We start from the raw sequence: 13,464 nt of genomic DNA, 5'->3' as shown, positions 1-13,464 counted from the left end.
CGAGGGTCCAAGAGCTAGTCCTCAGGGAAATCAGCGCCTCCTCTGCTACTTCTGCCAACCCGGGGCCGGGGCACAGCTGGACACGTTAGCAGATGTCTTTGCTTGTAGCTGGAGCCCCCCGCCCCCCAGCCCGGGGTAGGGAGTGCTCGCTGGCAGTTAGTTCTGCCTGATTAACAAAAATGGAAGATGAGCTTATTGCCAGGGAGCACGTGCTGCTTGCTTGGTAGGGAGGGCGAGCTTGCGAATCACAGGGTGCCAGGGAGGGGAAAGGATTGTAAGTGCGGTTCCTGGTGCTGGAGAGTTTGGGGTCCCCTTGTGGGTGCTTGGTGCCAGAGATAAGCTGCCAGTCTGGTGGGTGTGGAGGACGAACCTGAAAGTGGGTGGGCTGTAAGCCGGGAGGGGAGCAGGGTCTCGTGAGCGCCGGCTACAAGCAGGAGTTGGAGCAGGAGCGGTTCCACGGAGCAGATGGGTTGGTGAGGCATTGTGGGGCATGGTTAAGGGACGGGCCTGGGGTTGCATAGCTGTGTGTTGAAATCCAGGGTCTGTCCTAATCCCCAGCGCACAGTAGGTGCCTGGAAGGGGCGGTACTGATGCTGTCATGGCGGGAAAGGCAGGGAACGGCATTCCAGTTAGAAGGAACAGCATGGGCAAAGAGCATGACCGAACCTAGATGCCGCATCTGGAGGATCCTATACCTGGATGAAAGGATGCAACAGCGGGGACAAGGCAGGGAGATGAGGGGAGAAAGAGAGGTTGGGGACCAGCCATCTAGCTGAGGAGTGGGGTCTTAGGTTATTGGCAAAAGGGAGCACTTCTGAATAGGTATTCTAGAATAAGACAGATCAGTGTCTCCTGAATGGTCAACCTTGACCCCTTGCTGGCTGGCTACAAAAACCCCTTTGGGATGATACATATTATAGAGTCCAGGGTCTCACTTCTAAGGAGTCTGATTCAATAGGTAAAGATACCTCATCTGTATCCAATGCTGTCTACTTGCTTGGCTTTATTCCATCTGCTTTGCTTTTTTTTAACCTCATATAATCCTTACAACAATCCTATGGGAATAGGGACTGTTATTATCCCCATTTTACGGGGTGGGGGAAGTGAAGAACAGAGAGGTTAAGTAACTTGTTCAAGGTTGCACAGCAGCAATTGTCAGAACCAGGATTTGAGCACAGGCTGCCTGACTCCAGAGTCCATGCTTTTAACCACACTGCTATTGTGGCTCTCACACAGGCTGGGGAAATCTTACTTTACTGGGCACTGCCTCCCAACCGCTATTCTAACAGGCTGCAGATTTGGGCCGCACTGGCCTTGTCTATGAGTGTCCTTGCATTCAGAGGGAGGAGAGGTCAAGAGTAGGTGGCACCATCAGGAAGGGCTTCCTGGAGAAGGTGGACTTAAGGGGGTCCAGTTGGAGTTGATGCAGGGAACAGGGAGGAGGGCGTTCGGGTGAGAGGCACAGTGAAGGAGAGGCAGGAGGGAGCAGACATGCAGACCGGCCGGAGAGGCTGCCACGGAGGCGCGCTGGGAGGCGGGCTGTGCACAGAGTGGACGTGGCCGGCTCCCGAGAGGTTTCCATCCAGGTGTCCCACGAGGAGGGGTCAGCGGGTCGTAGGCCCTCAAGGCCCCTGCTTTTCCAGAAGCTCCCAGGCTCAGTGAGAGTCTGTCCATGGTGCCGAGAGCAGCCCAGAAGGGAGCCCCCATTGCTGCCCTAAGAAACCATTCTCTCTGCCCAAGACCCACGGGTGGGGCTCGCCGGACGCCCTGGAGTTGGGGGCTGGGGGCAGAGTGGGGGAGCCCAGGCTCCACGGCAACCCGGAGGGGAGTCGTCTCGGCTCTGCTCTGGACTGGGCAGCCCCTGATGGTCCGTGCACCCCCGGCCGGGGTGGAAGTTCTTACAGATAAAGGAACAGCCGCGCCGAGGGAGGAGCAGGCAGAGCGCTAGAGAGCTCCATCCTCAGGATGGAAGTTCTCGTTCTGGCTCTGCCACTCGCTAGCCACGTGGCTCTTCCTCTCCGAGCCTCAGTTTCCTCTGCTGTAAAAGAGGAATTCATAGCACCTGCCAGGGGAGACGACGCACGATCCCCATCATAAACACTTCATCAACAAAGCCGTTATTATTATTACTTGTCACAAGCTCTCTTGGTCACCTTCCTAACGACCATTCTTGCTCGTTTCTCCTTTCTCACAAGAGCTTAATATTGTTGGGGAATCCCCCCTTCCTTCCTCCATGGGGACCTGGGAGGAGGCACCACCTCCAGCCCCGAGGACCGAGTCCTGATTCATCTAAGGCTGAGCCCATCGCCGCTGTCCTGTTCCCCTGCCAGTGATTGGTGGAGTCATGGGCACCTGACGCAGTTCTGGCCAATGAGAGGAAGTCTGCAGGGGCTTCTGGGAAAGGATTATCTCGCTAATAAAAAGAGGCACATGGGAAGTAGTGGTCCCTCTTCTCGTTCCCAGGACAGAGTAGTGTCTGCCGTTGATGGCTGGAGTTGCTGCAGCCATCTTGCAGCCATGAGGGAGACTAAGCTTACAGGCTGAAAAGGCCAGGGAAGAAAGATAGATGAGACTTGGGACCTCGAGGGTCTGGGCTACTGAATTAATCAGCCCCGGCAATCCCCCCAGCTCAGGACATCTTAGGTGATATAATACATTTTCGATATTGTTTCAGCCAAGTTGAGTTGATATTTTCTGTTATCTGAGCTGGAAAATATGTACCTAACACCTTGTATTAAATAATTAAAGTTTATTGAGCACCTGAGTGTCCCAGAGCACGGCACTTCTGTGCTTATCACCAGACGTCATCCGCACAAGCGTGCCACAGAATTAGCATCCCCTTTGCCGTAGTCAGTTCAGGCTGCCATAACCACGTACCGCAGACGAGGTGGCTTTAACCTGGAGGCTGGAAGGTCAGGGCGCCAGCCTGGCCGGGTTCTGGTGTGAGCTCCCTTCCTGGCTTCTAGACGGGCACCTTCTTGCTCAGCTGCTAACGGTACCTCTCCGTCTCCAAGTACAGTCACATTGGGGGTTAGCGCTTCAGTGCATGAATTTGGGAGGAACACGGTTCAGTCCATAGCACCATCGTACATGCAAGAACGTTTAGGCGCCCAGAGGTGAAGGGACTCGCCCCAAGTCCTTTAGCACATAGCTTGCAAGGGGACAGAGCTGGAACTTGGGCATAAATCTGCCTGAGGGGCCGGCCCGGTGGCGCAGTGGTTAAGTTCGCACGTTCCGCTTCAGCGGCCCAGGGTGTGCCGGTTTGGATCCCGGGTGCGGACATGACACTGCTTGGCAAGCCATGCTGTGGTAGGCGTCCCACATATAAAGTAGAGGAAGATGGGCATGGATGTTAGCTCAGGGCCAGTCTTCCTCAGCAAAAAGAGGAGGATTGGCAGCAGGTGTTAGCTCAGAACTAATCTTCCTCAAAAAAAAAAAAAAAAAAGAAAGAAAATCTGCCTGAATTTGAAGGTTTGTGTGTGACTTGATCCACAAGACACCTTGAGACACCTTGGGTTTATTCATGTTCCTTATTTTTTTAAATCAGCTTCATTGGAGGCAGAATTTACCTGCAAAACAGTCACCCACTTTGTCCAATTAGAGGGATTTTGACAAATATATGCAGTCATGTCAATACCACCACAATCAAGATACAGAACCCGTCCATCCCCACCAAAGTCCCTTCATGCCCCCTTGTCCCCACCCCTGGGCCCAGGCGACCCCTGATCTGCTCCCAGGCGCCATGGTTTGGCCTTTTCTAGAATTTCCTGTAAATGGAAACCTGGTTTATGTCTCTGGGTCTGGCTTCCTTCAGTTAGCGTAATGCTTTCAAGATTTACCCATGTGGTTGTGTGGAGCAGTGGTTAGCTCCTTTTTATTGCTGATCATAAGGAGATACCAGTTCTGGGTTTATTTGAGTGTAAAAATAATGCCTTACACACCTGGTGCTCCGGGGAGTTCAGCCGTGTTCGTTCCGTGGCTTCGTGTGTCCCTCTCACCACCGTGTTCCTGCGGGGAATGCAGAAATGCCCAGGCCCTGGGGTCTGTGCTGCTGAGGTCCTCGATCGAAACCTCTCTGGTTCCCTTGTGTCACCAGAGACCCCCGAGGCGCTCCAGGGAGGGAATCCCACATGTTCCCCAAATCCTCGTAGCCAGCATTCCAGCATCTTCCCAGATGGGCAGTTTTTCCTTTATCTTCGCCCAAACGTTCATGCTTCATTGCCGCCCTTCCTCCTGCTGACGACACGGAAGCTTTGAAGTGAGCGAAATGCACGGGTCTGAAGGCGCGAGGAGAAGTGCTGATCAGACCCGGGAGTCCCTCCCACGCCCCTGGTGGTGCAAGAAGCTGGTTAACCGTGGAGCGGATGCTGTGGGTACCACTCGCATCCCCTGGCTTGCTCACGCAGAGCACGCTGCTGTGCCTGGCGGCCTTCTTTGTCTGGCAGAGCCCATTTCCCACCCAACAGCCCGGCACCTTCTCCCCTCGGGCGGGATACCCCACAGGCTTGTGTTGCCACTGGTTCCCAGAGGTCACCGCCCAGGGGACTGAGCCTGTCACCCACCGTGGTAAGCTGCCTGCTGACATACTCAGTCTGGCTCCTCCAGGGCCCTGATGGAGTTTTCTGGACCGCCCCCTCCCAACCAAAATAACCTACATACACTGAAATCCTTGTCTTGGGTCTGCTTCTGGGGGCCCATCTGGAGCCAAATGATACCATTTATTGAGTACTTACGGTCTATGAGGCTCTAGGCTAGATGCTTCTGCACTATTCTTATCGCCACAGCCCCCTCAGGGGGACCCATCCCATCACTGTCGTTTTGCAGATGATGTGACCGAGGCTCAGAGAGGATGAGTAACTTGTCCAAAGTCACACAGCAAGTGGCCAAGCCAGGTTTCAAACTCCCAGCACTTACCCCTGCCCTGCACCCCTGAAACACACACTCAGATATCTGTGTGACCCTCATCTGGAGTTTGAGTAAAGCTCTCTGTCTTGAGAGTCCAAGAAATCAGAATTCTTTTTCCTTTTTTTTTTTTTTTGTGAGGAAGATTGGCCCTGAACTAACATCTGTTGCCAATCATCCTCTTTTTGCTTGAGGAAGATTGTCCCTGAGCTAACATCTGTGCCAGTCTTCCTCTGTTTTGTGTGGGATGCTCTACAGTGTGGCTTGACCAGCGGTGCTAGGTCTGCGCCCAGGATCCGAACCCGTGAACCCGGGGCTGCCTGAAGCGGAGCGTGCAAACTTAACCACTCAGCCATGGGGCAGGCCCCCCCAAAATCAGAATTCTGTTTCAGCTCAGCTGCAGATGTGCTCTGTGGCCTCAGGCAAGTCATTCGCCCCCCTGGGCTGTATTTCCGCTGGAGGCAATTAGATTGCTTGATGTAAGCAGGTCCTTCCAGCTCTGACACTTGGTGAAATCTGAGGTTGAAGGGTGCGGATGTAGGACAAATAATAGCCCCTGTTTTACCCAGTGGGGACTAAGTGTGTGGAGTTAGCCGCAGCAGAAGATAGGAGCGAAGAGAGAAAGGGTGGCCTGCAGGATTCAGGGGAAGCTGGGCATGGAGCAACAAGGCAGCCCCTAGGGGGACATGGGGGCTGTGAGGGGGCGGGAGGTGGACCCCAAGGTTAAGGGCAGCCTGGGGCCTCCCCTCCTCGCCTTTCCCTCTTGGCTAGAGTGTCCTGGGGAGAACCTAGAGGAGGGCTCCCTCTGTTCGGTCCCTTGTGTGGGGTCCCCTGAGCACGGGCTGCTCCAACTCTCCTTCCCCAGCGGCCCAGCCACGTGGAGGTGCCTCCCCCAGCACCGAGGAGTGGCAGGTGAGGTGGAGGGAGAGCGCATGAGCTGCTGCCGGCCCCTGCCCCCTCCCAAAGCCAAGCCAGGCAGGGGAGAGCCCGTGAATTATGCATGCGCCTGTTAATCACACCCTGATTAAAATGATTGTGCTAATATTAATCCTCCCAGCCCTCTCGGAGGAGGGGCGCAGGGGCCCTGGCAGAGGCCAGCCACGGGTCCTTGCTCCTGGTGCTAGACCACTCCCAACCGACCCGTGCATTTGTAGGATGCTGGCTCTCTGCCAATCCCTGAGCACCCTCTGGGTGTGGGCTCGCCCCGCTGAGTGTGTGCCCCGCTCCTTGTGGAGGAGGAAGGACTCCATGACTGGCCCGGACCTTATGAACCTGCAGAACGAGGCTCAGACATGTCCAAGGCCTTAAGTATGGACACACAGCAATGAGCCTGGTTAGGAGCAAGGCCGAGGGCTGCGTCTCGAGGGTGGGGACAGGGAGCATCTTCAAGGCAGCGTCATGTGGGGAGTTCCTTTGGGGAAGACAGAATTCTTCATTTGCTCGGATAACTGCAGGAGGGGGCTGGGGGCACCCTCGGCTTACACACGCCGGAGCTGTGGACACCCGACACTTGGGCTCCATTGTTTAGACACCTGGAGGCATCATCGCGGTAAAGTTAAGGAAAGAGCGTGGTCTCTGGAGCCCAAGGGACCTGAATTCCAGTCTGGCCTCCTCGGGCTCTGACGGACGATCTTGAGAGTAACTGACTGCTTCCCTGAGCCTTCGAGGCCCCACCTGGAAAACAGGGCAGTGATGCCCACCTCTCAGGCCTGTCATCAAGACTGAGGGACGCCATGTAAGGAGGGCACCTCGTGGCACCTGGCAGGTGCTCTGCAAGGATGAATTTCCCAGGGAGAAAACCTTTTCCCACTGATGCGGAGAATCAGCATGTAAGTGGTGATCAGGAGTTTCTTCCTGCCTTCATCTTCCTTCCCTCCCACCTCCTGGCCACCCGGTGCTCTGGGGGGCCTGCGTCCTCTTTCCGGGTGAGCTGGGAGGAGTGCAGGGGTCCCCACAGAGAATTTAGGATACAGAGCAATTCCCCAAGGAAAGTGTTTCCCATCATTGGTAGCCACAAATACAAATAAAACCTTGTCAGCTACCCCCAGGCCTGAGGGGACTTTGGGGAACACCCCAGGACCTGACACCCATCCACAATGACAGCAGTGCAGCTGTCGCATTAGCAGTGACACCGCCAGCCACAGCGGCGGTTTAGTGAGTGCTTCCTGTGTTCTGGGCACTAGACACGCGCTGGATGTCCTTTCATTTTTCAACCCATTTGAGGCTGGCGGATATTTTCACTCCCCTTTTACAGAGGAGGACGCGAATGGCTCAGTTACTTGCTGAAGTGCACCATCCTCAAAGTCTGTGCTTTCAGCACGATTTTCTTTATTGCATCCACCGGCATTTCTTCTCCGGGAAGACGTATCGCCTGATCCGAGAAGCTGACTTGTCGGTGAACTTTGGAGACAGGCCCTTCCTTGAACTGAGGATTGCGTGGGCTCTGGTGGCACAGAGGATCAAGAGCCAGGGGTAATTCAATCAGTGGACGCTGTCTGAAGGGCCCAGGCCACCCGGCAGGAGGTGCAAGGCTCCCAGTTTTGTCTCGGCCCAGAACAGTCCAACAGAGTTCTGAGAACGTACCAGATATGGCTGGCAAGAACTGTGGGCGCGTGTGTGCGAATGTATGTTTGTGTGTGTGTACACACATTGGTGCATACATAGGAATCTGTCTGTACTCACCTCACATGTGAATAAAACAAACACAGGTCGTTGCCCACTTACAAGCTTTCTCTGATATTTTTTTCCAGTTGATTACTGCCTCGTTCTGCCCCCTCAGCTCTCGTTTACAAATGCACTTATTGATGTGGTCTGCATTCATTAATTTGCATGGGTTTGCATAGTGCCGGAGGAATGACTGTGTTACTCCTCTCTCATCACTCCGGCTGGGAATTCCCTCCCCTTAGAGCAATGTCCCTGTGCCAGGGAAGATGCTGTGTCTTCGAGAACGGACTGGGGCAGGTGGCACAAGTACTTTGAAAAGCCATATTCAATATGCCTGTTGTCTTCAAAATATACCCTATAGCAAATCAAGCTTCTTGATGGGTGGAGAAGACAGTGAAAATCTGAATTTGCTCCTCCTGGGGGTGGATAGAGAAGCCCTGGGATCAGCCAGCTTATCCCCGGGGCAGGGGTTATGGTTGAGAAGCCCCCCAGACAGTCAACATGCCAGAGTCGCAGGCTGGAGGGGTGGGAAGTTGGCCACAGTGGGACTGAGTTGCCTTTGTTTTGCAAGCTGTCATTGGCCAGTGCTTAGCGATCACTTAGATTTCAATCAGCTGTGACAGACATAACCTTGAAGTGTGAGGTTGTTGGGAAAGAGAAGAAAGGAAGACAGAGAGAGAGAGAAGAACATGCAGTGCGGGCTGGAAGGAGAGAGGAGGGGAGCATGTCTCCTGCACCCCTACTGTGTGTCAACCTCCGTCCATTTCTTGATGACTTGCTCTACGCATCCTAAAGATGCACGCAGCCCGGTTCCCCCAGCTCTTCTTACCCTCTTAATAACTCTTTGCAATTAAGCTGCATTTCCTCCGTTTTACACAAAGTGGAACCTCACAGAGGCCTTTTGGCCACCAAGAGGCTGACTCAGGGTCAGCCACCTCTCTGTCTTCCTGGGTTCAGATCCCTGACCCGCCTCTTACTGGTATGTGCTATCAGACGAGTTATCTAACCTCGTGCTGCCTCAGTTTCCTCACCTGTGAAGCGGGGATGATAGTCCGGAACTCACTAGGTGTGTAAGCATTAAATGAGTTATTATGTGTAAAACGCAAGGCACGGTGCCAGGCACATGTTAAATTCTGTCCCCGTGTTAGCTGTTGTCCTATTATTGTTATTCTACGTGCCCGGCTTGTTCAGCACCACCTCGAATGTCCTTTTCCTCTCGTTTTCTCCCCCGTCCCCTTTCCTGCCAGCCCCTCCTCCCTTTTGGAGTAAAGCCACGTTGGAAGCCTCTCCAGCCGGCCAGCGGTGTGGGCGTCTCCCCATCTCCCACCCTGGGGGCTTGGCTCGTGGAGGACGGTGTGTCCATGTGACCCAGCCCCCTCAGAGCAGGGTGGGTGGTGGGCGCGGGGAGGCGGTCCCCCCTTCTCTCTGAGGATCTGAGGGCATAAGTTACATAACCACGACACCTGTTTTAAATTAGCCTTCAGAAGCCTCCGACAGCTGAGAAATTATTTAACAGGGAAAGAATTGAGTGCATGAATAAATATTAATATTAAATCACCACTTCCCTAGATTTAAGGGGAAGGAAGGGGGACTCACCAAGAAGTGGAGGCAGCAGCCGTCCGGGAGATGTGGCTCGTGGGAGAGGGGACAGGGAGCAGCCGGCCATCGGTCACCGGTTCCTGTCTGAGCCTGAGCTGAGCGGGGGCTCCATCTGTCAGGGGGCCGGACAGGTGGCAGAGGCTCCTGGCAGCTCAACAGGTAGCTGGTTTGAGCTCCAGCCTTCCCGGCCCGAGGTCCTGGAGGGGCCAAGGGGCAGCCTGGGGGCGACCAAAGCAAGGAGCAAATTTCCACGCCCGCCCCCCTCCCCCAGAGCAGCGGCAGTGAGACTCTCGCAGCCTGGCACTGTCGCCTCCGTGGGCCCCTTCCTCATATAAAAGTATTAAAATGTATAATTTATGATCTCATTGGTATAAAGGCAAATACAATCCCAGCTGGATTCATGGTTATATATTCATTATTATTACGTTCTTGTGTTCCCCCTGACGTAAAAGGAATCAAAATTAGAACGTTTTCGTGGGCCCCAGGCACCATGTCTGCTAGCCCAGATGAATGAGTCGGTCCCCTGTCCTGGGCTGGGGTGGGGCTGCTGCTCGACCCAGGGAAGCGGCAGCTGGTGAGGAGGAGCATCCTGGGGGAGAGGGTCCCCAGGGAAGCTGGAACCGCCTAAGGCTTGCCTGGATTTGGAAGCTCGGACCCCATCTTTTAGGCGCAGGTCATGTATTACATTGAGGAATAATAATAAATTACAATCAATAGCAAAAGTAATAATAATAATTATGAGTAACTCACCCTGCCTTAGCTGTCCCGACTTCTTTGGTTCCAGGAAGCTCCAGGCACACCGCAGGCTCGGGGCCTTGGGTTTCTCCTCTCCCCTCCCCTGGTATCCACGTCCCTCACTTCCTCGCCTCCTTGGTGTCTCTCCTCTGATGTCGCTGTCCCAGTGGGGTCTTTGCTGACCTTTCACTCTGTCCCCTTTCTGCTCAGTTTTCTTAATGTATTTATCACTTCCTACTATCCCATTGTGTGACAAATACAAACTTATGGTACCATATACACCATATATTAATATGTTTCGATGTTTCCTTGGTTGTGGTCTCTAGACCATAAACTCCATAGGGGTGAGGACTGTGACCTTAGCATCCAGAGCAGAGCCTGGCATCCCATGCACGCTCCGTAAATATTTGTTGAAGAATGAATGAATGAATGGGACATTTCTGGCACGTGGGAGCTACGACAGTCGTGGTACCTGCCACATTGGGTTGTTGAGTCCCCCTGACTCCATACGGGGAGGTATCACCTCATTCCACCATTGGGGGTGCTGAGGTCTGGAAAGACAAACAGGCAGGCCCCAGACAGCATCCCTCGGTAAAACCCAGTGTGGAAAGTCCAAGGTGCAGCTGAGAAGGGGTCTGGAAGGTGCAGAGGCTGGGTGAGGGCACAGGAGGCTGATGGTTTCCTCTCCGACTCCTGTCTGCCCCAGAGCCTTCTAGGCTGTCTTTTGGGAGTTGGGGGTGTTGAGATGACCAGGAGCTGGGGCCCCAGTTGAAGCGCCTGCCCTGTGGGACCTGTGCAGACCCCTGCCCTCTGGGCCTCCGTTTCCCCACCTGTGATTCCTGCAGTCACCAGAGGCTCAGCGCTCCCCTCTGCCAGCCGCAGCTGCTCCCCAGGGAAGAGAAGGGGCATTCCTCCTGTCGTCCCCTCCTCCTGGTCCCCGGCTCAGAGCTTGATGCCTGCAGGAGCTGGGATGCCCTCAGTTATTGAGGGGGGTTGTCTGGCACCATGTACCACCTGCCCGGTATTTCTGAAGCCACATCCTCCACGTCATGGTGAGTTGTGCACTGCTCTGCCCAACGCCAAATAGACGGGAGCCACAGCCCCGCTCAGCTTCTTGTCTAACCGCGGCTGTGACATCGATGTGACAGTGCATTTAGTTAGAGGACCGCAAGCATGGACCCAAACGCGGTTTTGGCCCAGGGTCTTCGGGCTTGAGCAGCCCAAACTCTGTGCGTGCCGATAATAAGAAGGGCCTTTAGATTGTGGTGCGGACTAGATGAGATAATGGGTGAGTGTCTTGAGAGCAGGGCCTGGCCAGTGACCGGCCCTTGATCCCAAGCCCCTCCCTGCTCCTGGTGGAGAGTCCCTGCCAGACCCGGAAAGGTGCCCCTCTGCCCCGTTGGGACAAGATGTCAGCTCGCTGTCTCTTGAATGTCCTCCAAGTGTTTGCAGGGTTGGTGGCGGGGGGTGGGGGAGACTTCTGAAGGTGCTGACCTTTGTTCCAGCTCTTAGGGGCGTGACTGGCCTGCAGCATCTTTGGGCTACCCGAGGGGGCAGTGTGGTCCAGGCAGCATCCGGGGCAGTTGGGGGCCTTTCTTAAGCCCACGCTCCCACCTCGAATCCACTGCTGTCCTTAGAACGGACACTGAGCGGGAGGGGGCTTACCTTCATTTCGTGTCTGGTGAGCTCAGCTATAAATAAGGAAAGTGGATTCAGAGAAGAAACTTGCGCACATTTTCCCAGCCAGAAAGTTCCAGAGCTGGATGAGATGCAGATCTGTGGCTGTCTGCCCTATGCCAGGCACGCCCTTCGTTATCCTTTAAATCAGGTCTGAACCCTTTATTTATGTAGGCAAAGCCCTGAGCATGCGGCAGGCCACGCTTCCTTTCCACCAGAAAGTGAAAAGGCCCACCATGGTTTCCAGGAAGCGTCTCTCGAGGGTAACTTCTTCCTGTTGTTCCTGACCCCTGGCCTGGGTCCCGTCTACTTGCTGCGAGTGGTCACAGAACCTCAGTCTTCCACAGAGCAGCTGCCATGGGTGTAACTAAGTGACTCGTGAGTGTCATGAGAAAAAAGACACTGTGTCCGTCCCGGTCATCGCTGTTCAATGAGTGAATGCATGCATGAATGAATGAATGAGTGAAACATGAGACACAGTTCTGAATTCCATCCTCTCATTGCCCCACCAAGCTGCCTGTCCCCTGTCCGTTACAGCCTGGGAGGGAGTTCCTCATTACAAATAGGTGGGAACGGGGCCAACGTGCCCAACGGGGTTGGTGGCCTTTCCACCTGCAGAAATTTCCTGTGGATTCCACCTCTGTGTCCATCCACTTGATCCACGCCCCAGGCGCCCATGCTCTCCTCTCTCGTACCCCTGATGAATCACGTGAGTCCCGAGACAGAACCGCCGACACTGTCCTTATCAAGCGGACACGGCATCACCCTTCTTTACCTGCTGGGGATTATAGGATGCGTCCGTGCCCCGTCCCCCACCAGGCTGCCCCCGCCTCGGCAGTACCCTTTTCCTAACAGAGTCACCGAACCCTGTGCTCTTCTCAAAGCAGCCTGGGGAGCCCCCAAGGGAGGCGGCTGGGGCGTGATCTTGCCTTGCAGTCCATGTCAGAACCTGCTGGCTGGCTGAAGAGGTCCCCTCCCCTGGCGGTCTGAAGGATGCTGTTGGGGCATTGGGTCGAGCACTATGCCAGGAGTCTGGCCGCCCAGCTCTACTACACACTGCCTCTCTGAAACTCAGTTTCCCCACCGATGATAGAATAAAGGCCTCGATTCCACCAACTTTGAGGCACCCTCCGGCCCTGAGGTTTGGGGGCTGCCCTTCCCGATTTCGTTGTAAACTCCATAAGAACAGACTGTATCTGTGAACCGCTGAATTTTCTTTTATGTAAATTATACCTCGATATAGCAGGCAAAAGGTGAATTCGAGTCCACAAGATATATGGCAGTCAAAGAATATTCTAGGAACAATGAGAACCTTGTGCATTTGGTACCAATGGGCGTGAGGTCAGAGAGGAGCCTGGAGAGCTGGCATGAGCGCTGGTTGTGGAAGTTCGCGAGCAGCGTTCTAACATCGCAAGATACGTAACACCTAGCACTGTGTGACAACCAGCCCCAAACTTAGTGGCTTAAAACAATCATTGGTCCTCACCACCATGGACCTACAGTGGGGTGGGGGTCGGCTGATCTGGACTGGGTTCAGTCGGGCGGTTCTGTCTAAGCTGTGGGTTCAACTGGGCTAGGCTCCAGGGTGTGGACTGAGCTCAGCTCAGCCCCATGTGTCTTCATTCCGGGGTCCCAGCTGCGGGACAGCAGCTCCTGAGGAGAGCTCCTTTCGTGGAGAGGACAGAAGGGCAAGAGGGCTGCGTCGCACTGTGTAAGCCCACTGCAAGCTGCTGCTGGCATCTAACATCCCACTGGCCAAAAGTCACATGACCAAGCTCTAGATTGATGGGGTGGGGGGTATTTCTGCCCAGAGAGAGGGAGAGGGGAGCGGGTATTTGCTGAACAAGCCATCACGAGGTAACTCAGCACAATGGTTAGGGGGCAGGC

General features: G+C 54.6%; 1 protein-coding gene and 1 long non-coding RNA gene across 11 annotated transcripts in view; one reads left to right on the top strand and one right to left on the bottom strand.

Moving 5' to 3' along the window:
* IGSF21 (immunoglobin superfamily member 21) overlaps nucleotides 1–13,464 on the top strand; it is a 242,185-nt gene that overhangs the window by 51,531 nt on the left and 177,190 nt on the right. The window lies entirely within an intron of this gene.
* On the bottom strand, nucleotides 3,461–9,370 carry LOC111772435 (uncharacterized). Its single transcript, XR_002806304.2, has 3 exons — nucleotides 9,163–9,370; nucleotides 3,942–4,236; nucleotides 3,461–3,569 (listed from the first exon to the last, which is right to left on the bottom strand). It is a non-coding gene; the product is annotated as an uncharacterized lncRNA (long non-coding RNA).

The sequence above is a fragment of the Equus caballus genome, chromosome 2 (assembly GCF_041296265.1).
Source record: "Equus caballus isolate H_3958 breed thoroughbred chromosome 2, TB-T2T, whole genome shotgun sequence".
Lineage (NCBI taxonomy): Eukaryota > Metazoa > Chordata > Mammalia > Perissodactyla > Equidae > Equus > Equus caballus.
The sequence above is the reverse complement of the archived record's forward strand: the minus strand, read 5'-3'. Positions and strand labels throughout refer to the sequence as shown.